This window comes from Pleurodeles waltl, chromosome 9 (assembly GCF_031143425.1).
Source record: "Pleurodeles waltl isolate 20211129_DDA chromosome 9, aPleWal1.hap1.20221129, whole genome shotgun sequence".
Classification (NCBI taxonomy): domain Eukaryota; kingdom Metazoa; phylum Chordata; class Amphibia; order Caudata; family Salamandridae; genus Pleurodeles; species Pleurodeles waltl.
This window is the reverse complement of record NC_090448.1, coordinates 190,542,115-190,568,146: the sequence shown is the minus strand read 5'-3', so window position 1 is coordinate 190,568,146 and position 26,032 is coordinate 190,542,115.

Genomic DNA, 26,032 nt, shown 5'->3' with positions numbered 1-26,032 from the left:
CTCCCGGGCGTCTCTTTTGCCCGGGAGTATAAATACCACGTAAAGGCCTGGGAGTCATTTTTTAGACGGGAACGCCTCCCTTGCATATCATTAACGCAAGGAAGGGGTTCACGCTAAAAAATGACGCACATTCCGGGAACTTTGGCGCTATTCGCCTCTAACGCCATAGTATAAATATGGCGTTAGTTGGCGTTAGTTTTGCGTCGAAATTGCGTAAAAAAAAACGACGCAATTTCGGCGCAAACGGAGTATAAATATGGCCCCAAGTGTAGCAAGACTGGCATGTTGTCAAAAACAGAACAAAGGAAAAACAGTGCCCATGTGGCGTGGGCTGGTGCTACCGGGTACTCCCACGGGTGAAGGTGATCTGTTCTACGTCTTCACACACACTTCAGTGTTTGGAGAAGTGGACTCTGAATTCCCAGTAGTTGACAACTGTGGAACTATTAAGGGCATATCTGTAGCAAGGAGGAGCTGCTGGTTTTGAGTATGGCAGCAATATCCCAGTGGTAGGCAGCCATGTCTGCACTGAGGGAGTCCTGATTGTTGTCATCCATGCAGTGAAATGTTTGGGAGGCCAGGTGTTGTGGCAACTCCCTCACTGCAGTGGTGACGCCACTCACACACTGTTGGAGTCCTTGCAGTAGTGATTGTTGGACTTGCATGGCTGCTGACTGTTCTGCAGATGTCATCTTGCACATGCGCATACCATCAAGGCTGGCTGCCATAGTTTGCATCCCCACCCACATCTTCTTGGCCAGCTCCCACTGTATTCCCACAACTTTCCTCTCAAAGGTAGTCCCAGTGTCATCAGTGTCCTCATCTGTGTTGGAGCTGGCAGATTTTACTATTGGGGTGGTGGGTGTTTCCTCTGGGATTGCTGCTACATGTGTGCTCCTCCTTGCGACTGGAGGTGGCGTCTGGAGGGTTCCCAGGACATCTTGGAGGGTTTCCTGGCTGATGGTTGTCAGCTCATCATCCATGTTATTAGGGTAGTCCAGGACAGGCAGATCCACAGGAGAGCCATCGTTCTCTACAATGAGATATTGTACAATTAGTGTGTCTTTGTTGTGGCAGTTGTAATGTGACATCACTGACTTCCTATTGGTGGAACATTGTAATCTGGGTTCCCGTTCATTGTTCCTGTCATTAATATTTGCATTCTCTCAGGCTTATGCCCCACCTGCATGTCACATGTAGTGTGGGCAGTTTGGGGAATTGTCTGCATCACATCCTGTAGGTGTAGGTTCTGTCCAAATTGTGCCTTGTCACCTTCTTGTCCCACTCAACATTCCCCCTGCTACCATTAGCATGGCGAAGCCTTGCAATGCAATTTTTCACATACACCTTTAGGGTGCTGAGACCTACCACCATACCATGTATTTCATTGGCATGACAGGATACAGGTGTCAGCATTGGTAATTTCCCATATTGATGTTTGTGTATGTGTGCTACATTGCATTACACTGATGAGCCTGGCAGAGTTCTATTTCCTCTTATGACTGTGCAGGTGTGTTTCACTAGCTACACACATCTGTCCTCACCCTCAATGCTGTTGTTTTGGCACTATTACACTTGAGATGTTGCATAGTGGCATTGCAACTATTGTGACACAGGCACAGGGTAGATCCTGGAATGGGCAGTGTGTGTATGAGATTACTGTTGTGTACTTCATAATGTAAGTGATTGTGCCTGATGTTTATTGAGACTATGGACATGAGCAGTTGACAGGAGTTGCACTTGGATAGGAATTGAAGGGGATTGATCACGTAGTCATACTGAACCCTCATTTTGATTGTGTTTGTGCCATGGGCACCTAACTGCCATTTCCTAATTGATCAGCACACACAGCACAAGGTAGTAGTGGCACGTGTTGTCAATGGTAAATGCCACTTGAGGCAATGGCCTGAGACTAGGCATTGTCCTCTATTTTACATTCTGACAATACCAGCTGTCTTGTGACAGCAGCCCAGTTTAGTTCTACCCGACCCTCCTGGTCTGCTTTCGTATTTCCAGCAGCTTTGGCATGGTGGTGTACCTCCATGCAGAGGTTGTTGGTGTTGTATTGTGCTGTGCCCCTGGATGCCCCTACACATCCCATGAACCCATGCAGTGCCTCTTTGCTCTTTCCACTGCCTGATTTCCATGGCTGACATGCATTGTGTAGTAGGTATGTACCTCCCCCTTCTTGCACTTGACTTTCAGGCATTTTCGTCCCCCATGCAACTTACCCTGCATATGTGTTGTTTCCTGGAAGTCTGCCCTGCCCTGTCCTGCGATTTCTATGACGATCTCCTCCGGGATGACAGCTGAAACCATCTCCTCTATCTCATCCAGGGCATCTTGCAGTGCTGGACTCCCATCTCCAGTCTGTAGTGCTGCCTTCTTGTTCCTTGCCACTTTCTCCTTTGTCCTGCGCTTGCAGTCATGCCAGCATTTCTTACACTCGGTGACAGTTCACCTGACCTCTGCCACACTGTTAATCTTTTCCACAATTTGTTGCCAAATTGCCTCTCTCCTCCCAATTGGCAACGTAGAGGTGATGAAGAGTTGATGCTGGTGCTCCGCCACCTCTCTGACCAGTATTTCATGTTCCTCTGTGTCGGAACGACACTTCCTTTTCTTCTTGTCTCTCCCCTGGGTCTTGTCTGTGTCCTCCGGGCTGGTTCCTGGTAGATTGAGGTCTCCCAGGCATCTCTCCTGGCTTCTGGAAACCATTTTGGGGCTCCTTCTCATTGTTTGCTGCATTTGCATCGCTTTTTGACGCTATTGTGGTGAAAAATGGTGCATATCCGGTTTGCGATGTTTTCTGTGTCGCAAACTGGATTAGAGTCATTTTTCCTGCGTTAATGTCATTTTACTTTACGACACAGCGCAATGGTTAGCGTAAAAAATGACTATAACCTGTTCTTAGCGCCACCGTGCATCAAAGTATAAATTTGATGCATGGGTTGTGCTAAGAAATTGCGTTAGCCTGCATTAAATTGTTTGAAGCAAAACTGCTTTAGCGCAGTTTTGCGTCAAAAAGTGTAAATCTGGCCCATAGTATTTCTGCTTTTCTTTCTTCTTTTGTTCACTTTCTGAGGGCATTGCAACTCTGTGTAGCTAAGTAGAATCTTCCACCTGAAAACTGATAAAAAAGCCATATTTAATTTGTATTTTGTTGTATGTTAGATATTTTGTACAGTTTAGTGCAATATAAAAATTTGTGTTATTGTATTTCATAAGATACATGAAGCATATCACACAGATGGTTATTTCTAGAAAACATAGATTTAACAATTTATATACAGTGTTTCTGTAAACCTAATTAGGTAGCTAGTTATAGAACATACACTGATTCAACAATACTATATCTCACTCTTTATTAAACCATAATTATTATACCTACATGAACGTTTTGAGAATTTATGTGAATACATGTACGTGTCCACCTTTAATAGTGATATGACACATTTTAAGAGTCTGCAAATGGACAAATGATTTTGAAAAACTCAAAACTACTGCAGCATGCTTTATGGCATAACTACAGCATATGAGAGAAGTGAGATATTTGCACTAAGAAATAGGTTTCAGAGATCACAACCATATTTTTACAGTTCAATTTCAGTGGCCAGTGACAGAGCAGAGACAGAGTCCTCCATTAGTCCTTACCCTTCTTAAAGTAGTATTTGTCTGGATAGAAGAGAATATTATGATTTTAACACTTGGCAAAGGGGTTTTACACGCCAATTTGACTAGGCAGTGTAGAGCACGCAGAGGCTATATAGTACTAGGCCTCACCCATACTTAAAGCACTCTGGATAAATGCCAATATTGAGTCACTATTTGACAATATATGTCAGTAAATATGTATGTTCTTCTGTACTAGTGTCATGGTATGTGAGTACCTATTTTTGGGGGTCATTCTGACCCTGGCGGTCAGTGTTAAAGCGGCGGCCAACCCGCCAACAGACTGGTGGTCCAAAAAATGGAATTCTGACCCTGGTGGGAACCGCCAACACAGGCCGCCGCATTAACACTCCGACCGCCACGGCGGCACAAACAAACAGCGCGGCGGTCACCGCCAACAGCCAGGCGGCAGACAATGTACCGCCCACCCTATCACGACTCACCAATCCGCCACCTTTTCCGGGGCGGGACCCCCGCCGATAAAAACACGGTGGAAACAGACATTTCCAATGGAAAACGCTCACCTCGACACACTCCTCGCGGAATCGGAACAGCATGGAACCGGAACTCCACATCCTCCCAGCCATTGCCTTCCTGCTCATCTTCCAGGATCACGAAGGTCACCGCAGACGACAACGGTGAGTACTGCACCTACGACACAGGGGAGGGGGAAGGAGGAAAGGTTACGGGCACACACATACGCCACACACCCACCCCCACCCTCACCCCCACCGAAATACCTACACACCAATGCAGATTAAAAAGTCAGAGTGACACCCCCAAACCCCCAAAACAAAAATGCAAAGACAAAAGGCAATGATTGTAAAAATAGAACTATATTATAGCAATAATGAAGTATAGCGAACTTAGCAATATATACAGAATTATTACACATCTAGAACTACATATATATACAAGTAGCAAAAGTCCGGAACATTTTTGCAAAGTTCAAATGTCCGTGGGCCAATGTGCAGCAACACATGGGCAAAGCCCACACACGAGATCGAGTCAATTGGAGAGAACACTGCTGGGGCATCACAATAATAAAATACTGGCACCTCAGGGGGAAGGGAAGGGGGGGCACCTCACCCACATGAGTCCACGACGCCAGATCCACGAAGGGCCTCCATGCCCACTGTGCCATCCTGGGGAGTGCAAAGCCACAGTCTCTCAAGTCTCTACAGTGGGTGGATTGCCCACTGTGCCATCCTGGGGAGTGCAAAGCCACAGTCCATCAGGTGGATTACAGAGTCCACTGGTCATGGAGGAGGCATGGTGGGCAGAGTGCCTCGTGAAGCCCTGCCCGACACAGAACCGGGCATGCCAATGGGCCAGCGGTGATTGACAGGAGGGCCCAGCGGAGCGGTGCTTGAGATGAGGGCCCAGCGGAGCGGTGCTTGACAGGAGGGCCCAGCGGAGCGGTGCTTGAGATGAGGGCCCAGCGGAGCGGTGCTTGAGATGAGGGCCCAGCGGAGCGGTGCTTGACAGGAGGGCCCAGCGGAGCGGTGCTTGACAGGAGGGCCCAGCGGAGCCGTGCTTGACAGGAGGGCCCAGCGGAGCCGTGCTTGACAGGAGGGCCCAGCGGAGTGGTGCTTGACAGGAGGGCCCAGCGGAGCGGTGCTTGAGATGAGGGCCCAGCGGAGCGGTGCTTGAGATTAGGGCCCAGCGGAGCGGTGCTTGACAGGAGGGCCCAGCAGAGCGGTGCTTGACAGGAGGGCCCAGCGGAGCAGTGCTTGAAAGGAGGGCCCAGCGGAGCGGTGCTTGACAGGAGGGCCCAGCGGAGCGGTGCTTGACAGGAGGGCCCAGCGGAGCGGTGCTTGACAGGAGGGCCCAGCGGAGCGGTGCTTGACAGGAGGGCCCAGCGGAGCGGTGCTTGAGATGAGGGCCCAGCGGAGCGGTGCTTGACAGGAGGGCCCAGCGGAGCGGTGCTTGAGATGAGGGCCCAGCGGAGCGGTGCTTGACAGGAGGGCCCAGCGGAGCGGTGCTTGACAGGAGGGCCCAGCGGAGCGGTGCTTGACAGGAGGGCCCAGCGGAGCGGTGCTTGACAGGAGGGCCCAGCAGAGTGGTGCTTGAGATAAGAGCCCAGCGGAGCGGTGCTTGACAGGAGGGCCCAGCGGAGCAGTGCTTGACAGGAGGGCCCAGCAGAGCGGTGCCTGTCTTGGCGGGCCCTGTTCAGCGGTGCTTCTCACGGCGGGCCCTGTTCTTCGGTGCCTGTCTTGGCGGGGCCCTGTTCAGCGGTGCTTCTCACGGCGGGCCCTGTTCAGCGGTGCCTCTCACGGCGGGCCCTGTTCAGCTGTGCTTCTCACGGCGGGGCCCTGTTCAGCGGTGCTTCTCACGGCGGGGCCCTGTTCAGCGGTGCCTGTCTTGGCGGAGCCCTGTTCAGCGGTGCTTCTCACGGCGGCCCTGTTCAGCGGTGCTTCTCACGGCGGGGCCCTGTTCAGTGGTGCTTCTCAAGGCGGGCCCTGTTCAGCGGTGCCTGTCTTGGCGGGGCCCTGTTCAGCGGTGATTCTCACGGCGGGCCCTGTTCAGTGGTGCCTGTCTTGGCGGGGCCCTGTTCAGCGGTGCTTCTCACGGCGGGCCCTGTTCAGCGGTGCTTCTCACGGCGGGGCCCTGTTCAGCGGTGCTTCTCACGGCGGGGCCTGTTCAGCTGTGCCTGTCTTGTGTTTCGAGTGAACCACACCTGGCCAATACTTCCCGTTCAGTCAGCATCGGACCTTTCCGTTGCGGGGCCCTCCTGTGATGGAGTCCTGGGGCCCTGGGTCTCCTCCGATACCCCCGGAATGGGGCTGGTGGGGCCCTCATGGCCAGGTCGGCTGCTCCCTGCATTCGGCGCTTTGCTGCCCTCCTTGGCAGACTCTCCGTGGCCCTTGGCTCCCTTACCCGATGTGGCAGGTGACGGTGCAAGGCTACCCTCCTTGGGGGCAGGCGTATCAGGCCTCTCGCGCCTGCCCTTCAGTTTTTTGCTCCTCTTCCCAGGGGGGGGGGCTGGCTGTGCCTTTGCTGCTGGCCGATGTCCCTGCCCAAGGAAAGGGCGGACTCCAAAAACCAGGCACGACGTTCTTGGGAGTTGCTGGGCTGGTGGTGGCTGAGGTGTTTTTTGGAACTCTTACGAGATGGAGGGGGTGGGTCAGGTGAGGAAAAGATGTTCACTTTAGAGAGGAATAGTTTTTTAGGAGCAATGGGAAGGGTAGCTGGAGTGGATATGGGAGTGGAGGAAGAGGATGTGGTTGTAGGAGAGTCAAGTCTGGTGTCTTTGGGTGCAGGTGCTTGGGCTGGAGGCTGACGTGAGGTGGATGGCTGTTGGTTGGGTGCCTGCCTGCGTTTGTGTGGGTTGGAAGCGGGGGTGACAGACACACTGGGAGAGGACACAGGGGACGTGTACATGGCAGTGGGGGTGGTGACTGCACGTGTGCAGACTGGGCTGGAGGGTGTGCTGGTGATGGGTGTACTGGCTGATGGTGGTGTGCATGCAGGTGTGAGTGTAGACGTCACAGGGAGGGAGGAGGGAGACGAGGAGGTGGGGGACACAGAGGAGGTAGTGGCTGTTGGCATGTCTGCATCTGTATGTTGCTTGTGTAAAATGCTTGTGTGTTCTGTGGTGCTTATGTCTGGATGAGCTTCCCTTGGGTGTTGAGGTGTGTGCAGGCTGGTCTGTAGGTGTGGATGGGATAGGCAGAGGAACAGGGGAGTGGGACTGGGTGGAGGGAGTTAGAAGAGGGAGGCTGGAGACAGGGACAATCGCTGCCGTCAGTGCTGAGGCCAGAGCGTTGAACGATCGCTGCTGGGCAGCCTGACCCGAATGAAGGCCCTCCAGGTATGCATTGCTTTGATGCACCTCCCTCTCCACACCCTGGATGGCATTCAAAAGGGTAGACTGCCCAACAATGATGGTCCTCAGGAGGTCAATGACCTCCTCACTGAGGGCAGCAGGGGTGACTGGGGCAGGGCCTGAGGTGCCTGGGGCGAAGGAGATGGCCGCCTTCCTGGCCGTGCGGGCACGGGCCGAAGGCCGAGGGGCTGCTGGGAGGGCGGAGCTGGTGCGCTGGGTGGCGGCTGTACCTGTAGTTTCGGTGGGCACGGATGTTGCCGCCACCGCAAGGGAGCTCCCATCCGAGGACGTGTCGGTGTCACTGACGTCTGCACGGGTCCCCGTGGTGGAGCCCCCCTCGCCCTCCGTCTCACTGGTCATGTCGGAGTCCATTGCATGGCCCTCCGGGGCCAGGTGAGATGCAGCTCCCTCTTGCGCCGATGCCACTTCTCCTCCGCCTGATGATGCTAATGCACACATTCACAGAAAAACAAAGAAAATTGGGGGGGGGGTGGAGAAATAAAGACAAGTTGAGTGCATGCATTGGGGACACCGTTGGCGGAGAGGACAGACACAGAAGCCCCCTGCACTACGCTGCACACTTGGGGTACACTACTCATTCACTGGGACATGCCCTACAAGCCTATGGGCGACAACTCCCCACACAGAATACACAGGTCCATGAATAGCGTTACTGAGCACCCTACAGAGATGGGGGGCGGGGGCACAGGACCATACCTCACGGAGGGGCCTAGCCTACAGAAATCGCCCTGGCCTAGGGATACCCACAGCCCTCCTCCCCCACCCAGGCACCTCCACTGCGCACAAATATAGCTGAATGTGCTGGTACTCACCCCCTTGTGTCTGCTGTGATGTCCTCAAGCGCCCATCTAAATCGGGGTAGGCCACCGCCAGGATCCGGGACATCAGGGGGGTCAAGGTACGACTGGCACCCCTCCTAGGTTGGGAGGCCATCCCCAGCAGAGCCTCGGCAGTCTTCCTGCTCCCGCGGCGGATGTCCTCCTACCTCTTGCGGCAGTGGGTGCCCCGTCTGTTGTGGACCCCCAGGGCCCGGACGTCCTTGGCGATGGCACGCCAAATATCGATCTTCTGATGGGCGCTGACCTATGTGACATGTACAGGGGGGGAAAAGAAACATCATCACTTTTCTGCATGCTCGATGTGAGTGGCCACCCCTCCCCAAACTTGCCATGTGGCACATGCTTTCATCTGTCGTGCCATGCATTCGTAATTCGCTCCCCTCCCCTCCATCGTACATCCACCCCACTCATCACAGGCATTGCCCACTATGCATTGGCCCCCGTGTACTCACCTGTCGGTCTGGAGGACCGTAGAGTAGCGCATACTGGGGGAGGACCCCGTCCACGAGCTTCTCCAACTCTTCGGAACTGAAGGCGGGGGCCCTTTCCCCAGTCGCATCAGCCATTGTCAATTCCAGACCGAGGTCACAGCAGCACTTGCAGTATAGGTCCTCTCCTGTTGATGCTCAGGTCTCGTGTGATTAAGCAGAGAGAAAATGGCGGTCACGCCCGCGGCGGTGCGTACCGTGGTGGTGCGTACCACGACCGCCGGCGCACATCGTCATTGGCTCCTGAAACCCATAGGGTTCAATGTTAACCAATGCTGCTTTGCGCCGCGGTCTCCGACCGCCTACCGCCACGGCGTGCCACGCCAGCGCAATGACCTCACTTCACATTGTCACACTTCACAGGTCAGGCAGCCACCATTTCAAGGGCCCACATGGCTTAATTCCTACTGCGTCACACATGGCTAGGCCTTACATCGACACTCATACAAGCCATTCAATCCAGAGAGATTTGTGTACTGTGCAGGCTGTGGGAACTTACCTGTGGGTTGATTGACTCTGTGCTCCATGTTGTCCTTCCTAGGCACCGTCCGCTGGGACTTGCGAGGAGACGGAGGAATGTTCCCGTGTACAGACCGCTGGTGGACCTGTCGACAATGGAAGAACGACATGTCATACTCACCTACAGACTCAACACTGCCACTATACAGGAACTGTGTGCCCAGCTGGAGCCAGACCTGATGTCACCCATCCGCCAACCCACAGGGATTCCGCCTCTAGTGCAGGTGCTGTCAGTACTCCATTTTTTGGCTAGTGGATCATTTCAAACTACAGTGGCCATTTCATCTGGGATGTCTCAGCCTATGTTTTCAAAGGTATTGTCCAGAGTGTTGTTTGCCCTGATGAAATACATGCGGAGCTACATCATATTCCCTGAGGTGGGTGACTTGCCTACAGTGAAGGGTGATTTCTATGCCCTTGGACACATTCTCAATATCATTGGTGCCATTGATGGTACCCATGTGGCTTTGGTCCCCCCAAAAGACAATGAGCAGGTGTACAGGAACCAAAAAAGTTATCATTCGATGAATGTCCAGGTGGTCTGTTTGGCTGACCAGTACATCTCCCATTTAAATGCCAAGTTCCCAGGGTCAGTGCATGACGCGTACGTCATGCAAAATAGCAGCATCCCTTATGTGATGGAACAGCTACAGAGACAGCGTGTGTCGCTAATTGGTGACTCTGGTTACCCCAACCTGCCTTGGCTATTGACCCCAGTGAGGAATCCCAGGACAAGGGCAGAGGAACGGCACAATGAGGCCCATGGGCGTACTAGGAGGGTGATCGAGCGGACCTTCGGCCTCCTGAAGGCCAGGTTTAGGTGCCTGCATATGACAGGTGGATCCCTAATGTACTCACCAAAGAAGGTGTGTCATATCATCGTGGCCTGCTGCATGCTTCACAACCTGGCTTTGCGATGCCAGGTGCGTTTCCTGCAGGAGGATGGTCCAGATGGTGGTGTTGTGGCCGCTGCGGAGCCTGCGGAGAGTGAAGAGGAGGAAGACGAAGAGGACGACACAGACAACAGGGACAGAGTGATACTGCAGTATTTCCAGTAACACACGGGTAAGAATCTACTCCTGCATTTTATTATATCTGTAACAGTACTGGCTCTCTACTGTCTGACCTTTCAGCCCAATGTATTGTAACTTAGTTGTGAATTTGCCTTCCTATTTCAGTGATCTGGTCCCCACGTAGTGCCCTCTGGTTTATTTCCCCATGGACTACCGCTGTGTGACACTGGTATGTTGTCATCACAATGTAATTGGACATTTTTGGTTGGTTATATCAAATACATTTGGTTTAAAAAAATAAATAGCAGACTCCAGATGGTTTTTGTGCAATAATTGTGTTTATTGAAGTGCAAAAATTGGTGTATAGTTCAAAAAGGGTGATGGGTGATGGTGGAGGCATGTCCATGGCAGAGTACAGAGTCTCGTTCGCACAGGTGCATTGTCCATATGCCTGTGGAAGGTGGAGCAGGGGCAGTTCAAGGTTGGACAGGGTGAACAAGTGGGACAGTGGGATGTCATCCGGGGGGATCCGTGCATGGCGGGGGTCTTGACATCCTACTCTGTCTTCTTCCTAGGTCTCAGGCCTTTCTTGTGGGGTGGTTCATGTTCTGCAGGGGGTGGGGTCCGGGTGGCCCGTTGCTGTTGTGTCGGGGCCTCCTGACCACTAGCGCCGGCGGAGGTGGTGGGCTGTTCTTCCTCCATGCTAGTGGCAGGGGCCCTTTGGGGGGCCACATGGTCCCGCAATGTGGTGACAATCTGGTTGAGTGCCACCACGATTGTACCCATTGCGGAACTGATGCTGCGCAGTTCTTCCCGGAACCCCATGTACTGGCCCTCCTGCATGGCCTGGATCTCCTGGAACCTGGCCAGGACCGTCGCCATCGTCTCTTGGGAGTGGTGGTACGCTCCCATGATGGTGGTGAGGGCCTCTTGGACAGTGGGTTCCCTAGGCCTGTCCTCCCTCTGTCGCACAGCGGCCCTCCCAGTTCCCCTTTGTTCCTGGGCCTCTGTCCCCTGGCCGGTGGGCCCACTACCACTGCCCCCAGGTCCCTGTTGTTGTTGGGGTGGTGGGTTGCCCTGGGTGCCCTGTAGTGGTAGACACACCGCTGCTTGACCTGTCCTGGAGACAGAGGCATGGGCCCGCTGGGTGGGTGCTGTACTGGGGTTTCCAGAGGGGGGTAGGTCTGCTGTGGCCTGTGGCTGCCTGAGGGGAACCGACTGTCTAGAGGTCCCCGATGGTCCGGGCTGGTCATCAGGTTCTAGGTCGACAGAGCTGCTGTCATCACTGGGGGCCTGTTCTGGGGGTGGGATGGACATTTCTGGACCCTCCGGCCCGGTGTGTTGGCGTTCGGGCCCTGCAGGGGTAAAAGAGTATGGTTATTGCTTCTGTGTGTGCCATGGCGTGAGATTTGTGGGTGCCCTTGTCCCCCAGTGCTGGCATTCCCTTGTGGGAGGAGTTGTGAGGGTGGTTTGGGGGGGGGATGGGTATGTGCAGTGGTCATGCTTAGGTGATGGGTGTCCATGGTTTGTGTTGGCATTCAGGTGTTGGTGTTGGTTTGGGTGGGTTGTGCTGGTGAGACATTAGCAGGGAGGATATGTGCTGGGGGGTTGGGGGTGAGGGTGGGGGTAGTGGGTTGGCATGCTGGTGGTTGGGGGGGTGAAGTAGTTGAGATTAGACTTACCAGAGTCCATTCCTCCGCCTACTCCAGCGAGGCCCTCAGGATGCAGGATGTTCAAGACCTCTTTCTCCCATGCTGTGAATTCGGGTGGAGTGGGTGGGGGTCCACCGCCAGTCTTCTGCACAGCGATGTTGTGTCTTGACACCATCGCCCGCACCTTCCCCCGTAGGTCGTTCCAGCACTTTCGGATGTCTTCCCGATTTCTGGGATGCTGTCCCACAGCGTTGACCCTGTCGACGATCCTTTGCCATAGCTCCGCCTTCCTGGCTATTGTGGTGTGCTGCACCTGTGTGCCGAAGAGCTGCAGCTCTACCCTGATTATTTCCTCCACCATGACCCTGAGTTCTTGGTCCGAGAACCTGGGGTGTCTTTGGGGTGCCATGGGGTGGTGTGGATGAGGTGTGGGGTGGTGTTTGTGGTGATGAGTGTAGTGGTGTTTTGTGCGTAGATGTAGTGTGGGTGATGATGTTGGGTTCCTGTGTGTGTTGTGGTTTGCGTTCCCTGTGCTCTCTCTCTGTGTATTGCGCCTTGTCTCTGAATTTCGATTTGTGGGGGTTTGTGGGTGATGTGGGTGTGTGTTTTATATCGTATTGATTGTGTGGGAGTGGTGTTTGTATGTGTATCAGGTGTGTGTATTTGTAATTGTCCAATGTGGCAGTGTTTTGTAGATGTGTGTGTATTTTGACCGCGGCGGTGTGTACCGCCAATGGGATACCGCGGTTGAAAGACCGCCGCGTGGATTCGTGGGTCGTAATGGCATGGGCGTATTTCTGTTGGCGTGACGGTGGAGGTTTGGTCATCTCCAGTTTATCGCTGACCGCTGATGTGCCGGCCTTCAGTGGAGGTCGGGTTTTTGGCGGTTTGCCAGTTGTGGGTCAGAATGACCCTGGCGGGTTACCGCAGCGGTATTATGGCGGTCCTCTGACCGGCGGTAACTGCCTTTTACCACCAGGGTCAGAAAGACCCCCTTAGTGTCTGTATGGCTCTGTGAATGTATATGTAAATCACTGAAAAAATAGATTAACATCTGTGTTAGAGAATACAGGGTTATATGAGTGCATGTGCAAATCATTTTGATAGCACTACATATATAACTGCTTTCTGACTATGACAGTGAATGTAGGAATGTCTCTGTCAGTTTGGGTGTACCCGATACACAGAAAGACAGGTTTTAAAACAGTAATGTCAGTTGCTTGGTGAGTGGTATGCTATATGTAGTCTGCAAGTGTATAAGTAAGTTTTTAAAAAATAAATAAAAAAAAAGTAGACTTAAGCTCAATGCAACATGCTTAATAGCATACTTACCGAATATCACAGAGGTGAGTTTTTGTACTAAAATGTGAGTTTGAGACCTGACAAAGAGGATTTGCATGTCTATTTTAGTTATGTAACTAGAGAGCACACACAGGCCCTGCACTACTAGGCCTCATGTATGATTACAGTAGTATTTTGTCTGGATGCATGAAAAGATTGTGTTAGTACTTGCCTATATATTTGAGAGAATGTAGCACCACTATGACACATTTCAGTTCATCTGCCAGTATTTTAGTGTGAGTTTAAGTACCTCTATGGCTCTGTAAATGTGTACATAAGTGGCTAAACAAATACCTTAGCACCTCTTTTAGCGAATACAGCGCTATGTGTAGAAAAGTACCATCTTCCTGGGCATGTTACCTCCATTTTTATCTTTATGTCAATATGTTTTTGCCTGTCTCACTGGGATCCTGTTGGTCAGGACCCCAGTGCTCATAGTTTATGGCCTAATGTGTGTGTCTGTATAGTGCTTGACTGTGTCACTGAGGCTCAGAACCTCAGTGCTTATGCTCTCTCTGCTTTTAAATTTGTCACTATAGGCTAGTGACTTCATTTACCAATTTCAATTGGCACACTGGAACACCCTTATAAGTCCCTAGTATATGATACCTAGGTACCCAGGGCATTGGGGTTCCAGGAGATCCTTATGGGCTGCAGCATTTCTTTTGCCACCCATAATAAGCTCAGACAAACCCTTTCACAGGCCTTCCATTGCAGCCTGTATGAAACAGTGCACACACTATTTCACTGCACTTAAGTAACTTATAAGTCAATTCCATGTCTAGCCTTCACTTGCTGAAGGTTAGGTGCAAAGTTACTAAGTGTGAGGGCACCCTTGCACTAGCAAAGGTGCCCCCACGTAGTTCAAAGCCATTTCCAAGGACTTTGTGAGTGTGGGGATGCCATTACCCATGTGCACTACATATAGGTTAATACCTATATGTAGCTTCACAATGGTAACTCTGAATATGGCAATGTAATGTGTCTAAGATCATGGAATTGTCCCTCCATTCCAAATGTGGTACTGAGGAGCCAATTCCATGCATCCTGGGTGCTCCACTATGGACCCCTAGTACTGCCAAACCAGCTCTCTGAGGCTTGCACTGCAGCTACAGCTGTGGCCACCTCTCAGACAGTTTCCATGGTGTGCACTCTCTGAGGACTCCCTGTCTTCACCCTGCACCAGAAGGACTGAAGAAATCTCCTGTGGGGTGACGGAGTCACTCCCTGCTCACGCAGGCACCTTCCTGTCAGGAATCCCCAAGGTGCCTCCTGCATTATCTGTCAGCATACTGAGGGATTAGGGTTAAATCATATCTCTGTTCTTGGTTAAACCTTCATGTTTCTAAGTAAACATAGGGCCTCATTACGGAGGAAGCACCGCCAACAGGCTGGCGGTGCTTCTGGGGCAATTCTGCCGGTTTCCCGCCGGTTTTCCCCTGCCCCAGGGAATCCTCCACGGAGGCGCTGCAAGCAGCGCCGCCATGGGGATTCCGACCCCCTTCCCGCCAGCCTGTTCCTGGCGGTTTACACCGCCAGGAAGAGGCTGGCGGGAACGGGTGTTGTGGGGCCCCTGGGGGCCCCTGCAGTGCCCATGCCACTGGCATGGGCACTGCAGGGGCCCCCTAACAGGGCCCCATTAAGATTTTCAGTGTCTGCAAAGCAGACACTGAAAATCGCGACGGGTGCCACTGCACCCGTCGCACACCAGCAACTCCGCCGGCTCCATTCGGAGCCGGCTTCATCGTTGCTGGGGCTTTCCCGCTGGGCGGGCGGCCTTTTGGCGGTCGCCCGCCCGCCCAGCGGGAAAGTCTGAATGAGCGCCGCGGTCATTTGACCGCGGTACAGTCTTTTGGCGGGCGGTGCCCGCCACCCGCCGGGGTCGGAATGACCCCCATAATGTGCTGTGTAAACCAATTGGTTTTATCACTGCTTGTTTTACCTATGCTTGCTTGCTAATGTGAGCAGGTGTAGACATGTGCTTCTAATTGGGTGTGGTGTAGACATGCGCTTCTAATTGGGTATGGTGACTCATCCACATGAGGAAACTCAACTGCTTTTCTGATTGGCTATAAATAGCAGAGCGAAGCATTCCTCCCTGCTTGGCTTTGTTTTGCTTTTTGATCTATGCATCTGATTTGGCAGTCCAGCCCCTGCTGTCATCCTAGTACTCAGGACTTTTGAGGCAATTCTTTTCTTCATTCCTGTACCAGCTGACACCAGGCATTCCTCCAGCACTCCGGAAAAGACTTCAGCTAAGTGACTAGTATTCACCAGGGAGTTTGTTCTTTGAGCGCCACGCTTTCCTAGAACAGCTGGTGCATTTCAGACCTCGTATTTTGGCAGAGTGCTTATCTTGAAGAGACAAATGCTTGTCTGAACATTCTACATTATTATTGTAGTTACTTGCCTAAATGTGCTTCAGGAAATCTGATTAGGCACAAGTACTACAAAAAGTGACAGTGCAATTTTAAAAGAGCATTTACGTGACTTTTCTTTTTCTAATAGCATAACTCTTGGATTTAAATTGTGTCATTTATGCCTGTATTTCAGGTTTGAGGACTTGGCTTTTGAAGGGTTTTTCACACACACTGTGAAACCAAACCAAACTGTGCCACCCTAAATGTTTAAACCCAGAGCGGACATTTGTATTTCTTGGATTGTTTTTGTTCCCTTTAGTTTAACCCTATGCATGCAGGAAAGTCATATGTGATATAATGAATGTCCTTGTTTGTCTTTCGTGTGCATGATAAGGGCAACCACAGTTCTAATTGTAATGTGCAACCGTGAACCTCTGTGAAGCCAGCCGTTGTGTCGCAGTACTTCTTGTTATGGTACGCAGTTTGGGTTTTTGGTAATGCAGTGTTAGTAATTGTGCTCACAGTTATTATTATCCAAGAAAGGTGCTGGAGTAATCCGGTGTTCTTCTACCGCTCCCGTGCCCATATCAGAAAGAGAGATTCAGTTGTTAGGAAGTTGAGTGCACTAACTCTACTATCACTCTGTCAACAATGACCTGCCACCCCCCCCCCAAAGATACAGGGTGCCTGGCTGGACCGGCAAGACGTGGCAGTGTTTTGTCTCTTTCTCTTCCACTCCCCCTTTCCTTTTGTGACACCTGCCAGGTTTAAGTATCCACCAGAAAGTGCCAAGAGGTGTTCCAGGAGGTTAGGGGGCATACCATCGCCCCTGCAGACATCCTGCTTTCAGGTGAGTGGCCCCATCTCAACACCTTCCAAGTCGACGACCAGTACTCCTGGACTCCTCTCACATCGACAAGCAGGCTCCTAGAAACACAGAGGGTGGACCCCATCGACACAGACTATTCTGAGGTCCTGTTGATGCAACTTGGAGGGGGTAAGACCTTGCCTTCCCTGAGACTGACAGTGCCCCTGTGCACCACGTCTTCTTCACCTCCTGAGACTATTCACAAAATTCCTTCGTGAACAGCCTGGCCCAGGCCCCCAGCACTCTATCCTGTGACGCTCAACTTGCTGAGTTGAACTCCGGCGGCGTGGGACCCTTTTTTGAAGTGATGCACCAACCACGTTTTGCACCTCCTTTGTCCCAGTGTCCTGGGACTCCCATGGGTGCTGTCTGGCATCCTGAGGGCTACCTAAAGTAGAGAGAGCCCCCACTTCTTCCTCACACAGAGTTGAGGCCCCCAGGTCCCTCCTGGGTCCAGCCAGTGCCATTTTGATGCAAAACGCACATTTGTCGTAACCAAGGCTTGTTGGCGACTTCCAACACGAAATCACATCTGCATCCATCTTCACGTCATGGGACATCCTTTGTATCATGCAGGAACATGCTGGCATCTTCCTAGGGTGGATTCCTGCAGTTTTTGTTCAACCGGGGACTCTTCTTTTGCACCCTCTTCTGGGTTGGCAGGGGCTTCTATCCTTCCTGGAACTTCTTTCGATTTCTGGACTTGGCCCCCTTCTTTTGCAGATCTTCAGGTCCAGGAATCCAGCAGTTATTGTTTGCAGACTTGGTTGGTTATTGCAATGATCCCAATCTCGAGGTGGAGTGTGTCCTAAGGAAACTTGGAGTACTTTACTCCTGTTTTTATGGGCTTCGGGGTGGGGTAATTTACTTACCTTTACTGTATTCTTACTCCCCCAGTGATTCTGCACACACTACACTTGTCTAGGGGGGAATTTGTGATTTGCATTCTACTTTCTTAGTAAATGGTTTGTGCTGCCCCTTGACCTATTTTCTCCCATTGTCACGATCTGCATGATGCTTCTCATCTTTGACTGCAGGATTTGAAAGGATACCCGGTCTTCTGTTGGTTCTGGATAGACCAAGATAGGAGCAACCCTTTCTAGTAGCTATGATGCTGATTGACAGGAAAACGCCTAAGCAGACCGTATCCTCCAGAAGGCGTCCCAGAGGGAAAAACACAAAAAGTGGGAAAAACCTCAAAAACAGGAACTCCTGAAATAGAGGAAAAAACAGGAATGGAAAAAGGAAGAAAAGGAAAAATCTCAATCAGCATAAGGAATAGGAGAAAGAAAAATTCTCAATCAGTAACAGGAACATGAAAACAACACGACGAACAGTAGCGAAGATCACCACCAAGAGGAAGTGTTTGCAACACAAGGCAGATCAGGACTGAGTGACTTATATACAGGAAGACGTGACATGACAACACAGGAAAGAGAAGGCAACACCATCTTGGATTGGGAAAGACCCACAGAACAGAATGGGAAAAAGGCAGAAGTTTAAAAGAAAAAGGCATGCTGGGAAAAAGGAACAGAAAGAGCACAAAATGGAAACCAGCAAGAAGACAGCATGGAACCAGGGAGAAAGAAAAAAAGAAGTGCATAGAAAACAGAAGAAAAAGAAGGAGAAAAGACAAGAAGAGAAATCCACCACCGATAAGTAAGAAGAATATTAAGGAAACAGGTAAGAATGACGCGACCGGGAGCACGTAATGTGCGTCCTGAAACGCGTTGTTACATGTGTGCAAAAAATGCGGAGGATGGCGCTCCACTAATCGGAGTCCTGATCCGACCGCGTCTGAAAAAAGAGACGCTGCAGTTAAGCGCAGCATCACACCCATTGCTTTCTATAGCATTGCCTATTGTTTGCAATATCCTACGTCTAATTACTTGCCTTATTGTGGTGTCTAGTCTATACATTGTGTATAATACTTACCTCCAGAAGGAGTATTGTCTCTAAGATATTTTTGGTACTGTGTCACACAAATAAATACCTTTATTGTTTTTAACACTGAGTATTGTCTTTACTTGTGTAAAAGTACTGTGTAACTATAAATGGTATTGCATGAGCTTTGCATGTCTCCTAGAACAGCCTAAGCTGTTCTGCTATAGCTACCTCTATCAACCTAAGCTGCTAGAACACTACTACCTTTCAGTAATAAGGAATAACTGGACCTGGTATAAGGTGTAAGTACCCAAGGTACCCACTACAAACCAGACCAACCTCCTACACTATGTCAGTGTCTCTGCAATTGTGCTTAATAGTGTTGCACATATAATAACTTTCTCAGTACATGAGTGAAAGTAGCACTCTGTTGCTCTGTGGCTGGCTGAGAGATACATTCCATGCTTCATAAACATAAAAGTCAGTTGCTTGGTGAGTTGTATACTCTATGTTGAGCTTGGCTTAGGGGTCTGGAAGTGCATGACTAAGCTTATAAAACTGAAAAATACATTTCATACCCCACTTAAGTACAATTGAGTATGCTTGATAACATATCTACAGAATATCTCAGAGCTGAGGTATTTGTTCTAGAACGTCAAATTTACACTTTAGAAAAGGGTTTTACAGGCCAACTTTTCTTAGGTAGTGAAAGAGAATACTCAGGCTGTCCACTACTAGGCCACATCCATTATTATGCCACTATTTGTCTTAATGCATGACAAGGTTGTGTCAGTACTTGCGTATATATCTCAGTGAATGTAAATCTGTACCTGTAGGAGTAGATGCAGAAGGTTCAGGACATCGGCTTGCATGTAAATGGCTGTTTTAGTGTCTGTATGGTTCTGTAAATCTTTACATAGGTTGCTGAACAAATATATCTTAGTGTCTCCGTTAGGGAAGACAGACGCATGTGAGTGTGTCTGCAATTACATTTGATGCTGCTGCATATATAAGTAGTTCTTCACTATGTGAGTGAATGTAGAAGACTGCCTGTCAGACTAGGTCTGTGCTTTGGAAACATAATTGTCAGTAGGGTTCATGAATGGCATGCTGCATGTAGTCGTTGCTTAAGTATTTTCAAGTGTATGAGTAACTTCCAGAACTGAAAAGTACATTTCTTAACCACTGAAGTTAATTTCACTATGCTTCATGGCATACCTACAGAATATCACAGAGGTGACTTATTTGTCTTATAACATTAGTTTGAGAGCTGACCAAAGGGTTTTACAGGCCAACATTAGATAGGCAGTTAAAGAGCATACACATGTCCTCCACTTCTAGACACCCATGATTAAAGCAGTATTTGCTTAAAGGTCTGCAAGAGCATGATTAAGGTTCTAAAACTGTATAGTAGATTGCTTTATCACTTAAGCACATCGCACTGTGCTTGATGACATACCTACATCATATCACAGAGGTAAGATATCTGTACTAAAACATGAGCTTGAGACCTGACAAAGAGGTTTTAAAGGGCAAATTTAGTTAGACACTGAGAGAGCATACAAACACTGTTCACTCAGTAATGCGTACAAACTATTTTAATATTTGGAATCACAGGTGTCTCTCTTTAACATCCTTCCTCCAATACATTCTTAGCACAGTCTCCATAGAAACACATTAGAACCAGTAGGTCACAAGATCACAGCACATTCTACAAGGCGTATATTTGTTATAAGTTGACCTGCAGCAGGTGTGGTTTACTGTATAAAAGCAAAACCATGTCTAGGTCTCCAATAGAAATTTCTTCCAGAGCAAATGAAAAAATCTACTTATTATTTCAAAATATTACCTAATATCAGTCATCTACATACTCACACTACCCAATCAAAATGTTGTCGTTTTTTCAACTCAACAGCACACTTCCATTTTGACTTCATGTCATTTTCAAAAGTGCTGCATTCAACTCCAGCCTTTTCCTCTCTGCTTCCACTGCTTCACTTCAGAATGGTTAGAGTGTGTATTGTTGGGCACATGTATGTCATTTGGGCTAAGGAAGCTGCTAGAAAGAAAGGAATTGACAAGAACTTGGGTTTGCCTCATCTAAGCATTACGCCAGCATTGGCCAGAGAGAGTTATAGTGCCATCATGTGCTGCCTTTGTTTAGAAGCAATAGAGATTACCACCCCCTGACCTCATGATTGTGCACTATGTTGCTAATGACTTCGGCACACTGACTGCGGTAGGAGTGGAAATCCTAATGAAAGACATCTCTGTATAATTAATGACACTTTTCCCTTAAAGTCTTTTAGTAAGCTCCAACATATGGCAGAGACAGAAATAGATCTGGTCTACCCACTTCTTACCACAGATTGTCAAAGCCAGTAAACATGCTAATAAAACTGCTTCTGCATTTCTCAGGTACCATAACATGGGCTGTGTATATAACAACAACAAGTACTTCAACATGACAGGCATTTATAGAAGTGATGGTGTGCACTTTACAGATGAAGGCAACAGAGTTGTTCTTTCAGACTTGAAACTCTGCATCTAGTCTGACATGAAATTATCTCATACTAACAATGAACACAAAGGCCCTTCTTAGGGCCGGCCTCTTGCCCCAAATTATTGTTAATTTTTTGTATACATATTTAAAAAAACTTGTCAGCATGTTCACAACGATGTTGCGATAATCACAACATAGTTGTGAAAACAAAAACAAAATCAAGCTTCCAATGGACACCACTCCATTCATAATATCTATTTAACTATCTATCTATCTATCTATCTATCTATCTATCTATCTATCTATCTATCTATCTATCTATCTATCTATCTATCTATCTGTAGGAAAGTCATACTTTTTGCCCTGGTCACCCCCACATTTTGTGGACAGGTACTGGTGGTTACTGACTCTTGGCTGTGTCCTGGGTACTGCTTACCAGTCCCAGGGCCGGTGCTCTGTGTAAAGTGGATATGCAAATTAGGCTAATTATAATGGCAAAGTTAACCTACTTATAAGTCCCTAGTATATGATAGGGCATGGAGGTTTAGGGAGCCCAGCATAGGTAGTGCCCCCATAGGTGCACTGCTGAGGTGCCCAGTGTCATTTTAAAGGCAGGCCTGCCTTGCTGGCTGCTTTTAACCACTTCGCTGCCAGGCCTTTTCCCCCTCCTGTGCCAGGCCTTTTTTTGCCTATTTGGGGCAGTTTGCGCTTAGGCCGCATAACTTTTTGTCCACATAAGCTAACCAAGCCAAATTTGCGTCCTTTTTTTCCAACATCCTAGGGATTCTGGAGGTACCCAGACTTTGTGGGTTCCCCTGAAAGAGGCCAAGAAATTGGCCAAAATACAGGGAAAATTTTGTTTTTTTCAAAAAAATTGGAAAAAGTGGCTGCAGAAGAAGGCTTGTGGTTTTTCCCCTGAAAATGGCATCAACAAAGGGTTTGCGGTGCTAAACTCAGCAGCTTCCCAGCTTTCAGGAACAGGCAGACTTGAATCAGAAAACCCAATTTTTCAACACAATTTTGGCATTTTTCTGGGACATACCCCATTTTTGCAATTTTTTGTGCTTTCAGCCTCCTTCCAGTCAGTGACAGAAATGGGCATGAAACCAATGCTGGATCCCAGAAACCTAAACATTTCTGAAACCTAGACAAAATTCTGAATTCAGCAAGGGGTCATTTGTGTAGATCCTACAAGGGTTTCCTACAGAAAATAACAACTGAAAAAGAAAAATATTGAAATTTAGGTGAAAAAAACATAAATGTTTCACTACGTTTTACTCTGTAACTTTTCCCTGCAATGTCAGATTATCGAAAGCAATATACCGTTACGTCTGCTGGACTCCTCTGGTTGCGGGGATATATAGGGCTTGTAGGTTCATCACGAACCCGAGGAACCCAGACACAATAAATGAGCTGCACCCTGACGTGCGTTTTCATTCCATAACGGGTATACAGTCATTCATTTGCTGAAATATAAAGAGTAAAAAATTGCTATCAAGAAAACCTTTGTATTTCCAAAAAGGGCACAAGATAAGGTGTTGAGGAGCAGTGGTTATTTGCACATCTCTGAATTCCGGGGTGACCATACTAGCATGTGAATTACAGGGCTTTTCTCAAATAGATGTCTTTTTTACACACTCTCCTATATTTGGAAGGAAAAAAATTAGAGAAAGACAAGGGGCAATAACACTTGTTTTGCTAATCTATGTTCCCCCAAGTCTCCCGATAAAAATGATACCTCACTTGTGTGGGTAGGCCTAGCGCCCGCGACAGGAAACGCCCCAAAGCGCAACGTGGACACATCCAAATTTTTGGAAGACAACAGAGGTGATTTTTGCGAAGTGCCTACCTGTAGATTTTGGCCTCTAGCTCAGCCGGCACCTAGGGAAACCTACCAAACCTGTGCATTTCTGAAAACTAGAGACCTAGGGGAATCCAAGGAGGGGTGACTTGCGGGGCTCGGACCAGGTTCTGTTACCCAGAATCCTTTGCAAACCTCAAAATTTGGCTAAAAAAACACATGTTCCTCACATTTCTGTGTCTGAAAGTTCTGGAATCTGAGAGGAGCCACAAATTTCCTTCCACCCAGCGTTGCCCCAAGTCTCCCGATAAAAATGATACCTCACTTGTGTGGGTAGGCCTAGTGCCGGCGACAGGAAACACCCCAGGGGGGGCAGAAATGGCCTAAAATAAATTTGCCCCCCCAACCCCCCCGGGGAGCGACCCTTGCCTGCAAGGTCGCTCCCCTTGCGTGACGGCGCAAAAAAAAGATCCCTGGTGCCTAGTGGTTTCTGCCCCCCTTGGGGGCAGATTGACCTACAATTGGCCAATCTGCCTCCAAGGGGGGCAGAAATGGTCTAAATACAATTTGCCCCCCAGGGGAGCGACCCTTGCCTAATGCGTCGCTCCCCATCTCTAAAAAAACAAACAAACAAAAACAAAACCCACACAAAAAAAAATTTGCCCTGGCGCCTAAAGGTTTCTGCCCCCCCCGGGGGCAGATCGGCCTAATACCAATAGGCCGATCTGCCCCCAGGGGGGCAGAAATGGCCTAAAATAAATTTGCCCCCCCACCCCCCCCCGGGAAGCGACCCTTGCCTGCAAGGTCGCTCCCCTTGCGTGACGGCGCAAAAAAAAGATCCCTGGTGCCTAGTGGTTTCTGCCCCCATTGGGGGCAGATTGACCTACAATCGGCCAATCTGCCCCCAAAGGGGGCAGAAATGGTCTAAATACAATTTGCCCCCCAGGGGAGCGACCCTTGCCTAATGCGTAGCTCCCCATCTTTAAAAAAACAAACAAACAAAAAAAAAACACAAAAAAACTATTTGCCCAGGCGCCTAGAGGTTTCTGCCCCCCCTGTGGGCAGATTGGCCTAATACCAATAGGCCGATCTGCCCCCAGGGGGGGCAGAAATGGCCTAAAATAAATTTGCCCCCCTCACCCCCCCCCCGGGGAGCGACCCTTGCCTACAAGGTCGCTCCCCTTGCGTGACGGCGCAAAAAAAAAGATCCCTGGTGCCTAGTGGTTTCTGCCCCCTTTGGGGGCAGATTGACCTAAAATCGGCCGATCTGCCCCCAAAGCGGGCAGAAATGGCCTAAATACAATTTGCCCCTCCAGGGGAGCGACCCTTGCCTAAGGGGACGCTCCCCATCTGTAAAACACAACAACAACAAAAATCCCTGGTGCCTAGTGGTTTCTGCCCCCCGTGGGGGCAGATCGGCCTAATAAAAATAGGCTGATCTGCCCCCATGGGGGGCAGAAATGGCCTAAAATAAATTTGCCCCCCATTGGAACGACCCTTGCCTAATGGGTCGCTCCCCTTACGTGAAAAACAAACAAACAAAAAAAACTCCCTGGTGTCTAGTGGTTTCTGCCCCCCTTGGGGGCAGATTGGCCTCATAAAAATAAGCCAATCTGCCCCCAAAGGGGGCAGAAATGGCCTAAATATAATTTCCCCCCTATGGGAGCGACCCTTGCCTAAGGGGTCGCATCCCACACCTAAAACACAAAAGAAAACAAATAAAAAAAAAAAGTATCCCTGGTGTCTAGAGGTTTCTGCCCCCCCTGGGGGCAGAACGGCCTATTATTAGGCCGATCTGCCCCCAGGGGGGGCAGAAAAGGCCTTTAAAAAAAATGACCCCCTGGGAGCGACCCTTGCCCAAGGGGTCGCTCCCTTCTGTCAATTTCATCTAAAAAAAAAAAATCCCTGGTGTCTAGTGGGGTTTCAAAAGCCGGATTGCAAGCAATCCGGCTTTTGAAACCCTCGGAGAGACTTCAAAGGGAAGGAAATACATTTCCTTCCCTTTGAAGCCCATCCGGGCCTCCCCCACGTGATCGAAAGAGAAATTCTGAGCATTTCTCTTTCGATCGCGCTGGAAGCTCTGCTTCCAGCGCGATGGGGGAGGTTGTGTGATTGTCAGCGCGCGCTCGCGCGCTGACGTCACAGGGGGGGGGGGGGGTCGGGGGTTGAAGGGGAAGGGATTCCCCGGTCAGCCCTGACCTAGGGGGGTGGGGGGGTGGCCCTCGGGAGGAGCGCTAGCGCTTCTCCCGAGGGCAGCATTGAGGACGTAATGGTTACGTCCATGGCGCCACACGGGCGCTGCCATGGACGTAACCATTACGTCCGTGGTGGGGAAGGGGTTAAATTAAAGTTACATGCAAATTCGACTTTGGAATTAAAAGTAGTTCCAAAGTCTTAAACTACCTTATGTTTACATATAAGTCACCCCTAAGGTATGCCCTATGTGCCCCTAGGGCTGGGTGCCATGTAATTATAAGCAGGGACCTTATAAAAATAGTTTCATAAGCCCTGGTGAGGTAAAACAGCCAAATTATTTTTTCCCCTCATTGTAGTGAATGGCCTCCATAGGCTAGAATGGGGAGACTTTATTTTAATTTTAAAAGTCCCCTTAAGTGACAGATACCAAGGGTTTGGTGTCAAATTAATTGTTATAATAAATTCCACAACTTCCAGTTGTGGGATTTAATATAACTTGTTCAGGTAAAGAGTTTTAAACTTTACCTAAAAAGTTGCCAACTTCAGCCCTGCAGTGTTTTTGCTGCTGTGCTCTCATTGACCAGTCTCTGGCAGCCTGGCCAGGCTGCTTGATGAGGTGGGAAGTGGCCTGGCTTCACACAAAGAGATGTGTCTGTGGGAGGAGATCTCCCCTCAGCATACGGTGAGGCAGGAAGTGGGAGGGCTGCCAAACTGGTCTTCAAAGGCAGAGAAGGACATTTGGAGCAACCTGGCAACACCCCCACATCCTGCAAATCCAGACATTTAGGTGCCCCCTTGATTAGATTAGGAGAGGGCAGGAGAGGGGTGTGTTTAGGATTTGTAGCCACACCAGTGGGTGGGCTCAGCCAGATTTAACCTCTAAAAATCACTTTCAGCCATGATGGATTTTTGAGGAATGTTGCTCCCTGGGATTGATTTTGCCACACTTCCCAGGAAGTGGTCATCACAGGGGGAAGGACCCTGCCCCTGATTGGAGAACCAGGCCCCCCCTGTTTTTCACCCGGGAGCAGGGATAAAACTGGCAG